Source organism: Eubalaena glacialis, chromosome 1, assembly GCF_028564815.1.
Source record: "Eubalaena glacialis isolate mEubGla1 chromosome 1, mEubGla1.1.hap2.+ XY, whole genome shotgun sequence".
In the NCBI taxonomy this organism is placed as follows: Eukaryota; Metazoa; Chordata; class Mammalia; order Artiodactyla; family Balaenidae; genus Eubalaena; species Eubalaena glacialis.
In genome coordinates, this window is record NC_083716.1 from 211,497,951 (window position 1) to 211,516,291 (window position 18,341).

General features: G+C 44.2%; 1 long non-coding RNA gene across 1 annotated transcript in view; it reads right to left on the bottom strand.

Annotated features, from left to right (window-relative positions):
• Positions 1–335: 335 nt before the first annotated feature.
• LOC133088746 (uncharacterized) overlaps positions 336–18,341 on the bottom strand; it is a 248,994-nt gene continuing 230,988 nt past the window's right edge. Inside the window, exon 6 of the long non-coding RNA XR_009700542.1 lies at positions 336–491. This is a non-coding gene — a long non-coding RNA (uncharacterized LOC133088746). The remainder of the gene's footprint in view (positions 492–18,341) is intronic.

Sequence of the window (18,341 nt, forward strand, 5' to 3'; positions counted from 1 at the left end):
GTTACAGAGAAGTGGGCTCTCCCTGTGCGGAGGAATAGGAAGCAGTTCATAACCACGATGTCCACTCAGGCCCTTCACCCCATCATGAAAGCCACGTCTGCTATCCAAAGCCTTCCCTTGCTCTAGCAAAGACGACAGGAAGCCTTTACTCTATTTGTATATCCAGTGTGAGCCTTGGCATCTGCATTCAAATGCTGTCTTTATTGTACTCTGCCCTCTTCCAGCCAGAGAGGATGACAAGCACAGCCTACCATGGGGATCTTTTCATGTTTCTAATGATCCCAGACATGCCTCTGGTTTTCCTCCCTGGCCCTCCAAGCTTACGATCTGTTTCCTTCTGTGGTGAAGTTGGGCAAATCCCGCGGCCTGGCGTGGAGAGCCGTGAGTCATGAGTCTCTGCTGCTTCCCCAACAAGTCCCAAACAGCCCAGTGGGATACAACTCTGACCCCCCAGTGTTCTTCATCCACGACTGGTGCCTTCAGGAATGTGTCTGTGGGAAGCAAGAGGAGTTTCAAACACAGTGGAACAGAGTCATTGATTTTTTTTCTTTCTGTGCCGGACTGCAAGAGAGTCCCAAAGGCTGGTTGACTCCCCAGTTAAGTAGGCACAGAGAGAGACCTGAGTCCAACTGCTGAGCCATTTTAATCTGTTTTAGATCTGGTTTGCTCAGGATATGGAAAGGAACAAGGCTCCCAGTGGAGATATCATGTAGCCAAGGTCTAGAAGTATTTTTTTTTAATTAATTAATTTTTGGCTGTGTTGGGTCTTCATTTCTGTGCGAGGGCTTTCTCTAGTTGTGGCAAGTGGGGGTCACTCTTCACCGCGGTGCGCGGGCCTCTCACTATTGCGGCCTCTCTTGTTGCGGAGCACAGGCTCCAGGCGTGCAGGCTCAGTAGTTGTGGCTCACGGGCCTAGTTGCTCCGCGGCATGTGGGATCTTCCCAGACCAGGGCTCAAACCCGTGCCCCCTGCATTGGCAGGCAGACTCCCAACCACTGCGCCACCAGGGAAGCCCTAGAAGTATTTTTTTAATACATGAAATTTAGAAAGAATATGAGTATTTTATGCTGGAGAGATAGATGGTTGAGTGAAATGGTTGGGGAAAAGAAACATTCAGTTCAAGTGATAGCAAAGGACATTTAACTGATCTAAATATTTGTCAAGCTGACTCACTACATCCACTCTCACCTGCTTGAAATCAATATGTTCAAGTCAAACACAGTCGTCTGCATCTGAGTGTGGAGAAAGAACTTAAACCTGAACTGGCAGCTGGGAAGGCAGAGAAGAATCGGACAGAGAGGCAGGACAGGGAAGCTTGTTCCACTCAGTGAGACACCTAAAACAAGCTGTTAATCCCCCGAGAGTTAGCTTTTAAATTCTGTGATCCAATGGCAAGCTTCGGTTCATCTAGACATCATGAAAAACGGTTAAATACTGATGACAGTGTATGCATTTTTGGGAAAAATGTAAGAACGTGTCTGTTAGAACAAATGCTTTCTCTTTTTGCTTCACCTTGAATTTCTCAGGATGCAGACGTACTACTCTGCACGGAAGGCATGGACAAGGCCGAGCATGCTGCTTTCCTCACTTTTTAAGGCGTTCCCTTAAGATACCTGTGTCAAGCCCTTTCCATTCTGAGTCATTTGAGTTCTGTTCCAAAAACAAAAAAGAGCCCTTTGACTTTACATTGTTTTTCACCAGATGCCTGCAAGTTGGGAGCTGTCTGGCACTAAAAGTACCCCTGATGCTTGCCACCTTCTGAGGTGGGTTCGCAGAGGCGTTACCACCTCATTAGGCCCTGCCCTGAGCGCAGCATGGAAGTAGGTGCCGTCCCAGTGAGAGTGAAGGGTTGTAGACCCACTGGCCCCAGATGAGTCTGCACAGCTGTGCGGACAGCAGTGTACCCAGGGGCCGATTCCTGCCACCCCCCAGTCACTGCCACTGTGCGGCCGAGGACACGTTGGATCCTGTGACCAACTCTATGCTTGCAGACAGATGGAAAGGGCTCATACAGGCTCCTTATGCTCTCCTCTGGAAAGGGGCGTATAGTCATGAGCAGTGACCACTTCTGTTGGTATCCTTAATGCGGCAGAGGGATTACAAAAATGCCCCCAGTCCTTTCCCTCTCCCTGTGGCCACACCTTTGCAACGTGGATTTGCATTTCCTCCTGTTGATAAGTGAAGTTAATTTCCCCACCCTTTAAATCTGGGCTGGCTCTGTGACTCACTTTGACCAACAGAATGTGGGGTAAGTGATGATGTGCCACTTCTAAGCCTCAGCGTGGAGAGGCATTGAGCACTTGCGCTCTCTCCTTAACTCTATGATTACATGAACAAGCTGGGACTGCTGAATGGAAGAGATGCACAGCCCAGTCCCACGGTCACCCTTGCTGACAGACAAACAACTGCCAGACTTGTGAGAAAGTGAGGCCTTCCTAGACCAAGCAGCCCTCGGCCAACCTGCTGGCTGACTGCAGATACATGAGTGAGCCAAACTTGGCCCTAGTCAGCAGAACTGCCCAGCTGACCTGTAGACTTGTGAGCAATAATAAATGCTTGTTGTTTTAAGTCACTAAGTTTTGGGGTGACTTGTTATACAGCAATAGTCAACTGATGTACTTATTCATCTAAGGGAGAGGACATGTGCATGACAGGGTGGTTCAACTCTACCCTTCATGCATTCACATACTCATTCATTCTACAGATATTGGTTAAACTCCTACAGAAATCAGGTACCATTCTAAGTTCTGGGGACACAATGTCCCTGCTCTCTTAGAGTCTGCATTCCAATGGGTGAAGACCAACTACAAATAAATAAATAAATGAGCAAATAAATAAAAATATCTTACTTACTACCTAGTAGTAAGCAATATACAGACTATTTGAAAGGGTATATGATAAAGAGTAACTATGTGGTTACCTTAGGTTTATGGCCAGGGAAGTCTCATTGCAGAAACATTTAGAGTGAGATCTGAACATCAGTATAGAGTGAGCCATGTGAAGATGGGGGAAACAGCACTCTAAGCAGAGGGAAGAGCAAATGCAAAAGCCCTGAGGCTGGAATATGGGGTGTCTCGGGAACAGCGAGAAGACTGTGTATCTAGAGCACAATGGGAAAGGGAAGGGGGGTGGGTGGGGGCCAAGAACAGAGCATGTAGAGCTTTTAAGCCAGGAAAAAGAATTTGGATTTTATGCTAAATGCACGAAGCAAGCCATCATCGTTTTTTAAATCAAGAGAGAGCAACACAATTTGATTAATGTTTAAATGAATCCCTCTGGCTGATGGGCATAGAGTGGTTATTAAGGAGCAGAAGTGGAAGAAGGGAATCAGTTAAGAAGTTTCTGCAATAATTTAGCCTGAGCCAGGGTTATAGTAATGGAGATTAAGAGAAGTATGTTTTAGGGGAAGAAGTGACAGGACTTGGGATGAATTGGATGTGGGAGATAAAGGAGAGAGAGGAATCAAGGGTAACATCTAGATCTTTGTTCGGTAATTAAATGAGCTGAAATGCAAGAGGCTAGGGGAGGGCAGGCTTGAGGGTCAGGCAACTTGAGTCTGAGACGTCTACTAGGACAGGAGAGAGACCAAGCGTGTGAGGGCCACGTGGGCCTGGAGTCCTGGGGAGGGGTCAGCACTGGAGAAGTAGGTTGAGGGTCACTAGCATGAAGATGATATAAGCCTTGGGTTGCATGAGTTCACCTGAGGACAGTGATTAGAAGAGACAGGAGCCCAGGACAGAGACCTGGGACAGGCCAACATTTATGGGTTGAGCAACTGAGAAGAAGCCAACAAAGGAAGACGAGAAGGAACAACCGGTAAAGGCAGGGGCAAATGAGGAGGTACATACAGTATCACCAAAACCAAGAGGGTAGTGTGGGCAAGAAGAGATTGTGGTCAATAGTGCTGAATGCTCCTGACTGATACAGAGAGCAGAAACCTTCCTGCAATCTTGAATGTGGCAAACATTCAAATACCTTTTTCCCCTTTCAGGACAATAACACATCCCAGAACATAAAATGGATTGTAAAATTATTTTCTGGGCTCTCTGTCTCTGCAGCCTTCTGCTACTGGATAACTGAGATTACTTAAAACCAATTACCCCCACTTTTCCTAATCCCTGTTCTCCTGCATTCAGTTATTCCCCAAACTCCACCACTCTCCATAGGCCTGGAAATATAATGGTCCAGCGGGTTAGTTGATATAGATTCTCTGGAAACTCTAAGCTTCATGCGAACAAAGATGGCATCTGTCTTGTTCACACTGTATCCCAGCCCCTAGTACCGTACCCATCCACAAATAAATTCAAACGTTGAGTACATGAAGGAATGTCAAATCCCATTTGGTCTCCTACCATCACTGCTGCTGTACTTGGCTTCTTCTGGTAACCATGCTGTCCCTACCATATCCCCCTGTGGACAGATATAAGGCTTTTTTTTAACATTCCCCAAAGAGGTTTCTAAAGTCTGGGATCCTATCTTGCTTTTCAGTCTTTATAGGGTAGGATGTTGCAGCTGAGGCCAGGTCCCCAGTACCATTGCTGACTTCTCTGATGTGGACTTCTCATTGGCTGGTGGGACTTTCCTGGTGGCCTGCCCATCCCCATAGCTGGGACAAGTCATACCCTTAACTATCAATATGTTTAAGGGTCTCATCTCCCAAGGACCTTGCCTTTAAGATTTTATAAGTGTTTTTTTGCTGTGTAATTTTTCAGCTGCTTTGTAGTCAGTTCACACACATGCAAGGTCTGTGTGGCTGGATGCTAAGATGAGTCTGTGTCAGCTTGACCCAAAATGTTGTCTAAAAGTCAAGGTTAAAATACCTGGCACTGATATCTGGGAACATCCACATGACTTCTTGACCCCTGAAAGTGTATTACTTTTTGCCTCCAACTCTGACCTAGATGCTTATGTGTGAATTAGTATCAAAGTTTACACTTCCAGTAGTTCGTTTGGACCCTCTCTCAAAGGAGGGCATTCAGTAAACATTCCAACCGAACCTAGAACAACTTACCTGCTAATTCCAGTGCAATTCTGGTTTCTGGGACAGTCAGGTGTTAGGAGGCAGAGTACTGAAAAGTTAACCTCATGTGACCTGAGCAAAAGGTCATCCTTTTCACCTTTAAAATAATTTCACCTTGAATCATGAGGGGTTTTTTCAACGTTTAAAGGCTTTAGTAATTATTTTGGGCTTAACCCTATAAATATTCTACTACCACCTTCTACTGTAAGGAGCTCATATTTGTTTCCCGTGAAAGGAAATTACCAGAGAAGCAAAATCAGATTTTAGCTGAAGTCAAGACACATATTAAATCTGATGCTTCACAGCTGAATACAAGCCCCTCCACCTCCAACAGGCTTCTCCTGTTGGGCAGACACTTAATAAATGCTTTTGATGAAGGTCCTTCTGTCTTAAAAGGAAATTAGATTGTTCTGACACTATCTCCCCATCACTAAACTGTCGGTTATTATCCAGCAGCCTGTGATCCTCTGGGTGTTTGCAAATTGATTGTTTAATGGTTTGCATTCCTCTATGTCCACATTTCCAGGGTCAGCAGCCACATCCACGACTCCCAGTGTAGGTGATGCGTTTGTCCTTTGCTGGTCTTTGGGCATTTCACTGAATACACACACACACACACACACACACACACACACACACACACACAAAGTTTTGTTTCAGAACAATTTCCCAAGCTCTTCATTTATTCCCTTCTTTGTAGTTATCGAGTACTGAACATGTATGGACTAGCATTGGGCTAATTAATGGCTAGGGATACACTGGGAGGCAAGACGGTGTAGATTCATGTCCTCATGGAGCTTAAAATCGAGTGATTGTAATTTCATATCATAGTTAAGACTGTGGATAAAATAAACAGGTACTACGATGGAGAATAAATGGGAAGGCCACTGAATAGGAAAAATTTTAGCTGAGATTTAAATAAAAGGGGAAGGGGTAGCCTTAAAAAGTAGGTGGAAGGAAGTGATGAACGCAAAGGTCCCAGGGTGAGAGTTTCATTTGGTCCAGGACCTAATGGAGGGCAAAGGGGAGTGAACTTGGGGAAGAGGGTGACAGGAGGGAGAGGGGCTGTGACAGTATCAGAAGCCTTACAGGTAGGGCGAACATACATCTCAGTTTGCCAAGAACAGTCCTGGTTTAGACCTTTGCCCCTGTGTAATTATTGATAAGGCCTCCTTTGCCTCTCCAAAGTGTCCTGGTTTGCACAATAAATTCTATAGTCACCCTACCTAAAGGCATGTCAAAGAGTTGGGATTTTATAATATGTAAGATATGAAATCATTGAAGGGTATTAAGCAGAAGTATAATATGACTGGATTTATGTTTCCAGATTGTTCCACCTTTAGTCTGAAGGGGGCCAGGTGTGGAAGTGAACTATACTAAGGCTATTATAGGGGCCCAGGTAAAGCAGATGGTCAACAGAGCATCACATTTAGAAAATATTTTATGTTAAGCAACATTCTACCATCTTCTCTCTTTTCAAGCCCCTGCTGTTGCTTCCAGTAGATGAGACGCTGTGGCGCTCTGTGGAGGCTCCCCACCCCTTTAGAACTGAGCCACTCATTCCCCCAGCTGCCAAAAGTGGTAGCTGTAGGTGGTTCACAGCTGAATGTCTCCCCAGGGATTGCTGAAGGGAGCTGCCTTGCTCAAAGATGCACCCCTTCCCTGGGGCAGGACACATCTCTCTAATTGGTCAATATAGGGGTACAAAGGCCCCACCCCCTTGCCTCAATTTAGGATATCTCTGAAGGGCCATCCCAGCTCTAGGCCTCTGTTGCAGCTGCATCACAATTCAATTTCTTCTCCACCCCATCCTGCTTCCTTCACACCTCCACGGGGATTGTTCCCCAGACCACTCCCCCGAAACCACCTGTATACAAATATGCACTACAGAGTCTATTGCCTGGGTAACCTGACATACAATTCCAATGTTAGCACAACTTTCCATTAAAATGCATCTTTGGCATTAATCTATCCTGGCGTCGCCATATCTAATCAAGAGATAGAGCTTCCCCTCTGCTTTTCTGTTGGGTATAAAAAGGATCTTTTCCTATTGTCTTTTATGTCCTTTGTAAATTGAATCACCTCGTTTGTTTTGACCTGGATAATTTTATCCATAAATGGTTGTATTGGTTCACGACACTGGTTCTCTGTAAGCTGGCACCCTTCCCGCTTTTCATTGCATTCCAAGTGGTTATTTCAGATCTTGTAAAATAATAGCTCGTCTTTAAACACATTGATTTTTGATTACCTACATTTAGTTTCTTATTTTGGTACGTGAATTATTTCCTTAGAGAATGTTAAGATGTCATAAATTCCTCCTTTCTTTCTTTTATTCATGAGATTGTTCCTAGCACTTCTATATAGTAATTTGAAATTTACTGAAATAAGTTACAATGGGACCCCATTCTTTATAGCTTGTTATCACCAAGAATGCAATATATCATGGATTAAATCATGCTCTCCCAACACATAACTACAATAGCAAAAGATGGATGCTGGGTCATTAAGATATAACAGGAGAGAGAGTTGGTAATCTTTGCAAAGTAACACATCAAGTCTTTACTCCCTTACAGGCGTAAGAGGGATAAATGTGCATGGAGGTGACAGGATGGGGCCCCAGAAACGGGAGGAGAATGTTCACACACTTGTGGCCCTGGGGCTGACCTATGCATCCTGGGGAAGTCTGCTGACTGATTTCCAGCCACCTAGCCACATCAAGTCTCCCTGTCCTCACCTCTGCGCATAGTAAAGGGCACATGGGAGAGGGAAGGAGTGTCTACATAGACTTGCATACTTTAATTCTCTCATTCAGTCATTCAACAAATATTTTTGAACACCTACTATGGTGCTATGCCTGGGTAGGACTGTACTAGGCAAAGAGCATCTTGGAAAACCATTTGTGTCGCCTCCACCCACCCACCCCTCCACCACCACCAATCATGACTTACATTATTCCTCTTGGTATTGAATCTCAAAACGGGATAATAAAAATATTCCACTGCTTTTTTCCCTTTTAAAAACTTTCCTTTCATTAAAATTTAAAACTTCTATTTTAAGTCATCTGCCCTGAGCATACCTTCTATTGTGGAAATCTTTACTCCTTCAATTAATTTTTCCGGCTATAGAAAGATTAGGTCAAAAAGAGTATCTTCCTTAGTTGACCCAGAACTAAACATTGTTCTTAATACTTTTCAATAGCTTGCTTGCACCCTTATTTCTAAAATATTGGCTATATTACGTACATATCATCTCCAGTTTGTGTCATAGTAGAAAGTATGTGGAAACCAGTTAGAACTTCAGCTCTGTAATTTATGAGCTGTTGGATTGGTCTCCTTGTTTAGTCTCTCAGAGCCTCAGTCTCCCCACCTGTCAAATGGGGACAATACCTAACTTAAAGGATTTTATGAGGATCAAAATGAATCCTGGTGGTAAAGGCTTGAACCTCGCCCGCCTGACACATTCTAACTGCGGGTTCCTCTCACTTTTCATGCTCAGAAACTCTTTGTTCATTCACTTGACAAATACACACTGATGCTTAAATTGTGCAAGGCACTGCTTCAGACCCTAAGGATACAAACTGAATAAGCAGGACAATGTACCTGGTGGTATGCAGCTTCTGTTCTAGGTAGGTATGCAGCTTCTATTCTATGTAGACAGACAGTGAATAGATAAAAAGAGAGCAGGCAGTGATAAGTGCTAGGATTAAAATCAATCAGAAAGATATAATAGGATATAACTGCATATGGATAGGATCGATAGAAACTAATTATAATATATAATAATACATAAACAATAATAATTTACTTTGAGTAGTCAGAGGCCATCTCTGGGGAAGTAAAATCTGAGCTGAGACCTAAATGACAAGAAGGAGTTAAGCCAACTGAACATCTGAAAGAAGAGCTTTCTAGAAAGAGGGAATAGCTAGGAGAGCCCTAAAGCAGGAATGGAGTTAGAGGGCTTTATACAAGGAGCGGGAGAGTGGTGGGCAGATGCCCATCCATTGTAGGCCATTTGGTCAGAGTAAAGAGCTTTTTTTTTTTTTTTCCAGTGCCACGTGGAGCTGTGGAGAATTTAAAGCAAAGGCAGGAGCAAGATCTGACTTAGCTGACTCTGAACACCATCAGGAAGGATAGTTGTGGGGGAAAAAGAGTAGAGGGAGAGAGATCATTTAGAAGGCTGTTATAGTAATCCAGGGGAGAGATGCTGATGGCCTGGACCACCATGGGGGCCACAGGGTTGGTGAGAAGTAAACAGATGCTGGAGAGATCTTAGAGGAAGAGTCAACTTGGCAAGATAGGTGAAGGAGGTACAAACTACTAGGTATAAAATAAATAAGTGACAAGGATGTAATATACAACACAGCGAATACAGCCAATATTTTATAACAACTTTATATGAAGTATAATCTATATAACTCACTATAAAAAAAATCACTTGGTTGTACACCTGAAACTAATATTGTAAGTCAACTATACTTCAATAAAAAAAAGAAGAGTCAACAGCACTTGCAGCTGTATTGAAAAAAGGTGGGAAGTGAGGAACAGCAAGTGATTCCAGGGAGGACTACAAGGATTTGACTTGAACCACAGAGGTGTCATTTCCTGAGAAAAACAAAGGAAGGAGCACACTTCTGGGAGAAAATCAGGATTTCAGTTCTAGAGAGTAAAAGTTTGAGATGCCCATTAAGCATCCAAGTGAATATGACAAGAAGACAACATATAATTAAATATATGAGCATGGATTTCAGGGGAGGGCTCAGGGCTGAAGATATAGAGAGATAAATTTGAGAGACATCAGCCTAATAATGGTATTTAAAACCACAGAACTGGATGAGATTCCCAGAAGAGAGGGTGTAGATGGGGAAGAAAAGGGGTGAAAGTTCAAACAAGCAGAGGATTTTAAGGAGGAAAGGCCAGTATAGAAAAAACAAGAGAGTATAAAATTACAAAAGCCAAGAGAGTATTAAACAATGAGGGTATGATTCACAATTTTTATAGCCACTGGGCTTGCTTTACAAATACTCCATTAACAGCAAACTGACATTAAGCCCAATCACCAACCTGTCAACCCCAAGAGCCATTTCAGTGTTCACTTCTCAAGTATCTCAGTGTTATGGGTTGAATTGTGTCAACACAATAAGTTATGTTGCAGCCTTAACCCCCAGCATCTCAGAATGTGACCTAATTTGGATATAGGATCTTTACTGAGATAATAGAGTGAAAATGAGGCCGTTAAGGTGGATCCTAATATGACCAGTGTCCTTACAAAAAGAGAGTACAGACACACACACACACACACACACACACACAGGGAGAATCCCATGTGAAAATGAAGACAGAGATTGGGGTGATGGAGCAGAATCCAAGGAACACCAAAGATGGCCAGCAAAGCACCAGAAGCTAGGAGAGAGGCATGGACAGATTCTCCTTCACAGCCTTCAGAAGGAACCAACATCTTGACTTCAGACTTGCAGTCTCCAGAACTCTGGGACAATAAATTTCTGTTAAGCCACCCAGTTTGTGGTACTTTTGTTAGATGGCCCTAGCAAACTAATGCCGTCATTATGCCAGAAGGGCAACCATAGGTCTGCAATACTCTCGTAGCTGAGGTCTCCTTTCCCCATATGCAAAGAACAAAATAGACTTTGGGACAGTGTTAGCCACTGTGGGACACATCCATGGCCTTTGTTCTCAGTGTTTGAAACTGAAACTTTGCTGCCAGCACTTGTAAAAACTCTTGGAACAAAATCACCCACGGTGAGCACTGTCAGATAGTGGGTTGATGGTACAGGAATCCCACTTTTGCCAAGAAGTAAAGGAGAGAAGGCTGCAATATTCAGGGAATATATGAAATAATATGATGGAATGAAACAAAAAACGAGCATGTTTATTCAATATAAAGTAGTAAAGAGAGCTTTCCATAAAGGAAAGCATGGCCCATGTGGCATTCAGACCCAGAAGTAGCCCTAAGGAAGGGAAGGTGCAGGCTGCTCTCCTCCCCATTTGCCCAAATTAGAGATGGCTTGTTTTGACAATGTACACTCTTTGAAAAGCTCCTCTTTCACTCTGCCTATTTCTGTTCCCACAAGGCACACACTTGGTTTCTATTTTTATCCTAAATTTATAAAGTTCAAAAGAAAACGTGACTCTTTTTTACATTCAAAATTTGGAAAGTACCCTTAAGGTGTTACAGTTAAGCTGTTTTTGATCATAAGGAGCAGATATTCACAAATGTGTTCAACTCAGATGGAGTCTGGGGGGATGGTGACGGCTGTCAGGACCCATGTGAGGCAGTACGAGAGACCTTCAGCAGAAACCAAGAACTTTGATAGTAAACATAGATCACACTTACATAGTGTTCCAGGCACCCTGATAAGTACTTTACATGTGTTAACTCATTTGTTTCTCCCAATATCCCTATCAGGTAGATACTGCACTTATACCCACTTTACAGATGAAGAAACTAAGGTACAAAGAGATTAAGTACCTTGCCCAAAGTTACAAAGCTAGTAAGTGATGAGCCAGGATTTGAACCAAGATGAGCTGGCTCCTTTGAGGACTAGTCTATGCTACCCCATGGGAACCTGAGTGGAACTGAAGTAGATTAGGGGTTCTCCCTCTCGTCATCCTTCTCTCCACCTTTCTTGTATTCTCTTTCTCCCGGTCCTGCTCTTCCTCACCCTTCTCTTTCCACTCTTCTCCCTCCACCTCTCTCTGTTTCAGCATTTCTGTTCCCCCTCCATGTGTCTACTCCATTCTCTTTTGGCCCCTGACTATCGTACTTTTTCTGTATGCTCTGTGTCTCCTTTCTCTACCCAATAGATTCTACTTACTCCTAGTTTCTGCTTCCTTACACCTTCAGCCTGGACATGGCCCATTGTGGCTATACCAACTTCCCAGCGCTCACTCTATCACTGAGATTTCTGAGTTCAGAATCTCAGTGGACAAAATCCAATTGGGTCACTCCGTTAGGTGCCCCCTGATCTCATCAGCTGCGACTATGTGTTAAGTCATAAGGAACTAAACATGGCGGCCACGTAGGGCCAGGCCCAGGGCAGCCACTGAGAATGATGCCCGATAAGAAGACTGTCACCTTTGTTTTTGTCAGAAAAAGCGTCTGCTGATGAATTCTGTCACAGATAAGCCTGCCAGTCCAACCTCTACCCTGCCCCGGCCCATGCCTGAGCACTGATGCCCCTGGTGTAATAATGTTCATGCACGCTGTGTGTCTCTGTGTGATGGCGATAGCCGATTGCCAGGGAATAAATGAGAATCTTGTCTGGCTCCTCCAAGAGAAGACAAATGGGCTGGAGTTGCAAGGCATATGTGATCAAAGGGGAACCCAGGCATCTGGAGGCAAGAGACAGTGAACCATATCATTTCATGCGGAAACTCAGCAGAGACCAGCCTCTTCAATAAACCAGAGTTCTCCGTCTGTGTTGGGGGTAAAAGCTGGAAACTAGAAAAGAGAAGCTGCCTGGGTAAAGAGACAAAAGGAACTCAGCCTAAGCCAGGGGTAAGCCCCTATTTGAACTAGGAAGAGAATCCTGATTTCTCTGGGAGAAAAGAGAAGAGATGCTGGGCTACAAGGAGGCTGGGCTCACGGAACCAGACTAAGACATCTTATAGTCATTAGAGCACGTGGAATCTCTCTATCAGGCTTGTGCAGTCACTGAACAATGAACTAGGCTCTGCAATATTTATCTGCACTTGCTCACCTGAATATATAAAGGTGTTTAAAAAGCAAGTCTGCTAGCAATTTTTTTTTCTGACTCTATTCCGGAAAAGTACTTTAAATGATACGTTACTATGTTTCCACATAACTTTTAACAGATTTGAGCAGATTTGTTATAGTGCTGGACAGGTGTTAGTATCCTAGTGTTCCCAGCCTTTCAAGATCACTCAGCCTTCCTTCTAGAAATGTTACTCTCTTCTTTGATACAGTAGATTGACTGAAAACAGGTTTTCCATATACTTAGAGAACAAAAATATTTTTTGCCTTAAAAATAGAATCACAACAGACACATAGACCGATATTTAAACAAAGGATACACCAAATCTCATATGCTGACACTAATCCATTTTTCAATATTTTCAGAAATACCTAACAAACTATCCTACCACTAAATCGAAATTTGTGGAACTAGCATAATACGTTGATGACTAACCTTGTCAACTTATTTTTTAAATAACCCTCATCGTGTATGTCATGTTAGTAAAGGGTTCCCCTCTCCCATGCGTGAAGTTCCAGAATGAAAGTGGGCTGTTGCCATGGCAACAGAATACAAGGCAGAGAACTTCAGAGAAGGGGGAGGTCTCTATACCCAAGGCCACAGCTACAAGAAAGCCCTGGGCCCCAGAGTGGTGGCAGCAAAGAGAAGCAACCTGCTATGACTTCACACAGCCAGATGGCCCGCTGTTGACACAGAGTTCCCCCAACTGCTAATTATTTGCATAACTCTGGATCTTTCATTCAGGAAAATAAAGACTTTACTTAAGTATGCATTGATATACTTATCAAACAGTTCTTCTCTTTGAACAGCCTGGTATTAGAAACTTTCTCCAAACACCTAGCACAGTGCCTTACACATAGGAGCTACTTAAGAAGTGTGTGCTTAGCTATGTACGGGATCCCTTCCTGAAGCAGGTATTGCTTAAGACACAGATATGAAAAAGACAAGTTCCTTCTCCCAGAGTGCTCACTGTTCACAGCGCAGACAAGCACATATCAAGAGCCATATAACATTACATGTCAGCTTAATGCTATAGCCTTGCCCACATTATCAGAGGGGAAGAATCCAGAAGACAGGCACATCCTAGAGGAGAAAGAGGGGAAGGGGGGAAAGGGGGACAGGGTGTGTGCCACATGATCTGAGTTCTGAAGGGTGAATAAGGAGTTATGGGTGCTCCTTGTCTGTTTGTCTGTTTCTGTCTGCTTGCTTTGAGATAGTCCTGGCAGAGAGGGCAGCAAGGGTAAAAGTTCAAAGGTAAATAGCAGCACCGTCCATGGCGGGAAAGGATATGCAGTTTGCTTTTGCTGAACAAGAATCTGTAAGGCAGGGAATGACGGGAGCTGAAGCTGGAGATACAGGCGGCTACGGTGTGAATAGAGCATGGAAGTCCTTCCCCGGGAGGACCTGGACTCTATCTACTGGGCAGTGGAGGCTCCAAGAAGCCAAAGCCTTCTTTCCGGAAGTACTCTCAGCAGCAGTATAGAGAATTGCTTAACAGATAACACTAGAGTCAAGAGGACCGCTTCCAAGGCTGCTACAGACATCCAGGCAAGAAGCAATAAGATCCTGAATCAAAATGGGGTGTTAGGGATGGAAAGGGTGAGGACAGATTCTACAAACATTTAGTAACCAAAATCACATAGCTCCTCAGCATGATTCACCTCCCCAGATCCCTGAGACTCAAATCTTCATTCTCCTCTCTATACCAATTTTAACACTAAGAAAAACCTGGGCAAGGAAGGATAAGATTGTCAGCAACTGAAGCTCCTTCAATAGTACATAGCTTATACAATCACTGAGCCACTTAAAATGATCGTAGTCGCTTTAAAACCTATTGGCTGAGTTGATAAACAGGCAAAAATATTTCTTTCTTGGATTTATTCCAGTACACTGTTTCCCATCATTATTGGTCATGGGGTTCAGAAAAAGAAAGGAGATTTTTAGAAAGATTCTGAACAATATATCATTGCCAACTCAGAGTGGCAGGCAAAACAAAACTGATAATGCTTCGTATTGAGATAGGATCATTCCTCTGAGGCTCTCCTGGTTTCACAGTGAATATTAATTTTTAGAGCATTCCTATAAAGTAGACAAGTGGCAAAAGGGGTTGGTTTCATTTCAGTGGGGGGAAAAAAAAGACACTAGCGCCTGGAGAGATGAACTGACTTATCAGAGGTAAGGCTGGTTGGAGACAAGCCTGAGGGCAGACTTTGGGCTTCTTGGTTTCTTCTGCTTTAATCATCTAGAGCCATCCTTAATTAGGTTATAGAATTTAACACAGTCTGTCCAGATCTCATCTGAAAAGAGGAAGCAAAGACCTGGGTAATTTTCCAGATAATTTCTTTAAAAGAAAAAAGCAAACCCTCTTTCCTCCAAATTATTTATAATTGATGCAATACAGGAAGTCTCGCTGCTTTTTAATGAGTTCCCAAACGCAAATTCTGCCATTTAATTTTTTTGAAAACTGCATTTGCCTAAAATATCTCAGTAGTTCTAGTGGAAAGGGAGGTTTTGCCTCAGTTATGAAAATGACCTCGATTTACTTCTTGGTGTAGCTAAGGGAGAGGTGGGCCCTGCACGGCATGTGGGCCATAGGGTCCAAGACCTTCCGCTGTGGCCAGGGGTACATGGATCCCCTTTGGTGCTGAAATGGGGATGGAGGGAAAACCCCACGCTCCCATTCAACACTATGATCCTTTCTGTTTTCCATGAAAAATATGTGGGTGTTCCTCATTTACTCAGACTGCAATAGACACCACCTGCTTTGTTTCATTTATATACAGGTGAAAATATAGGACTTAGACTAAGAATTGGAAGAAATGATTTAGTTCTTACTAAAGGGTCAGCCTTGGACTCAGTTTATTTTTTAATGTATTTATCTGATGGGTAAATTGAGCTAGCAGTGATAAAGCATGGAAATGACTGCATTCCCTGCTTTTTGTTTTTTTGTTTTTTTTTTTTTTGCCAAAGCACATGTCCCATTTCTTTGTCTGACTCTAGTCCCTGTTATCTGCCACGCTGATTTTGTCTTTCCCTCATTCAGCCACTCTTCCCTTACTCCTGTCTTCCAGCATCTCTTGGGAAGAGTCACACGCACCTGGATGCTTTAGTTCAGTGAACACCTTTGATTACGGTGTGGTTCATGGGCAACAGTTCAGGTGAAAAGAAGGAGCCTTAACCTGCAGCTATTCTGGGGGCAGGCCACGAATCTACAGCGGGATCCCAACAGTTTGCCTTTTTACTGGGGCTCGTAGACAAAAGCTTCAGACCTTGAGGATGAACAGAGGCAGCTCCTTTGGGCTGGTGTGTGAGCTGTCCTGCTGCTCCCCACAGTCAGAGAGCCAAGAACAAAAGATGCTCACCAGGCCACCTCGGTACCCAGCTGGAGCCGCTGGGTGTCTGACACACGCTTCTCCCCTGAGCATACACTCACCGCCACCCTGCCCAGCTCCCTGCACGCACACCCAGCATGGAGTTCCCTCTTCTGCGTTACACATCGTCCAAAAGGAGGGCCCCTTTCTGAGACTGTATCACTTCATTTTACACCCTAAACAATTAGACATGATTTCCCAAAATGTAAGAGCAGTCAGCAGACTCTATCCAAATAATCGGCTCTGAGAGGAGAGAAAAGGAGGGAGGGGGCAGAGGAGTGGGGGAAGAAGGCAGAGGCTCCAGAGTCTTTGTTTCTCTCCCATCTGGCTGGAAGCCAGAGGCAAAGATCGAAGAGACCTATCCTTTGTCCACTGATCTGACAGTCATCCTGAGTTCCCACTCCGCAAAATCAAAGTGGAATGCAGTCACACATTCATGTCCATAGCTCACAAGGTTACTGAGAAATCTAAGTCTTCCTGTGCCTGGTGGAAGCAGCACTTCTATGCAGCATTTCTGTTTTCAAGGTCACAATAAAATTAGGAATTCCACTTTCTCACTGTTAGCCTGTCATTGTTAGCACTCTCCTAGTCCTCCAAGGGACCAAAAGCATGTGCTCTGTGGCTTTAAGGGAAGAGAGAATCCTTCTCAGGCTCTATCAAGTCTGGTTAGGTTTTAGCATGTAAAGTTCCAGGCCATAAATAATTCAAAAGGCATGAAGAAGATTTTCTTCATTCTCCATCTATCCCTGCGCACAACACCCTCCCCCTTTCCTTTCTGGCTTATAACAAATGCTAATTTAATCAACTGGCAGTAAATTGTACTGGTTGCTGACTCATGCCAGACACATCCCCTATGGACTTCACGGAGGTTTGCCATCTCATTTGGAAATGAACAATAAAGAGGTGCAGTCCTGAGCTGCCCACCTTTCTTCTTTTGTCCTCCTTTGTTTCCTCCTATCCCTCCCCCTTCCCCCAAAGAGGATTCTTCACAATGTATCCGCGATGTACATGCAGGGAATTCACATCTCGGCCATGCTGCCTGCAAGGGTCTGCGCTCCCTGCAAGTTGCACAGCCACCTGACCATCCCTGATGACGGGGATGGGGATGTCCCCAGTGCTCCTGAAGGCTGTTCTCTAGATAAAGCATGTGGCAGGGGAAGGGAAGGGGGGGACTGAGAAGAAGGGTGGGAAGGGGAGTGAGGCAGAGCCAGCCCTCGTTATCCAAGCTGTGAAAGCATGTGTGTCAGAGAGGCTCCTTGATAAAACCATGCACGGGGATGGAAGCTGATTAAAGAGATGGAGAAACAGCTCCCATCAGTGGGCCCTTTTTACCTCTCCAAGCCAGCAGAGTGGGGAATCCTTCCCCTGCAGACAGCTGTAATGGAGGGTGGAGGGGAGGAATTTCCCTGGAGACAAGCCAGGAGCAGCAGGTAGAGGGGCTGGGGCTGGAGAGGATGGGACAGAAAGAGATGCTTCTAAAAAAAAGGACCAAGAGATGGGAAAATATTTATGGGAAGCCTAGGGTCTATTTCCTTTTCCTTTTGCTCTTTTATTTTAGCTATAAATATTTATAAAAGCTTATAAAGAAGCATTCTCCATCTCCACCCCAGAGGGACTCCTTTAAAACCCTCCCCATCATGATTATCCAAGTATGTGCTGGGCACCAATATATAAGGAGGAAATGGAAGCTCACTTACCCTCTTGTCTTCAAATGCCTTATAAAGCACTTACAGTGTTCCAAGCACCAGCATGAACTATTTTGTTTGCTTTCTCCTCCTGACCACCCTGGAAAGTACACAGCTTGTAGCATTAGGTCCCTTCTACAGACAGGCAAGTCTCCATGCAAGGGCTGATAGGTGGAACAGTCCTAGCTGACACTATTTCCACTAGACACCCTGCTACCTGGGGGTTTGCACACAGTAGGTCTTACTGCTTAGATGTTAGGCTTATCGTTTATTAAGCAAATGGGATAACAGCACAGCATCAGAACTTCTGGAAGGGTCTGCTCCCCTGGTCATCAAACCCCACCCCCAGTGTTGACCATTTGTGCTTTTGGTCTTGAACTGCAGAGAGCTGTTTTTTGTTTAATTGTACCCATCCACCTCATTGGATCATAAAGTCCTCCTGGCCTGGTGTGTGGAGTTTCTGTGTCCCTCACAAGGTGAAGAAGCAGGCCTGAGTCACAGAGAGCAAATGCAAATTTTCTGGTTGGTGGCAA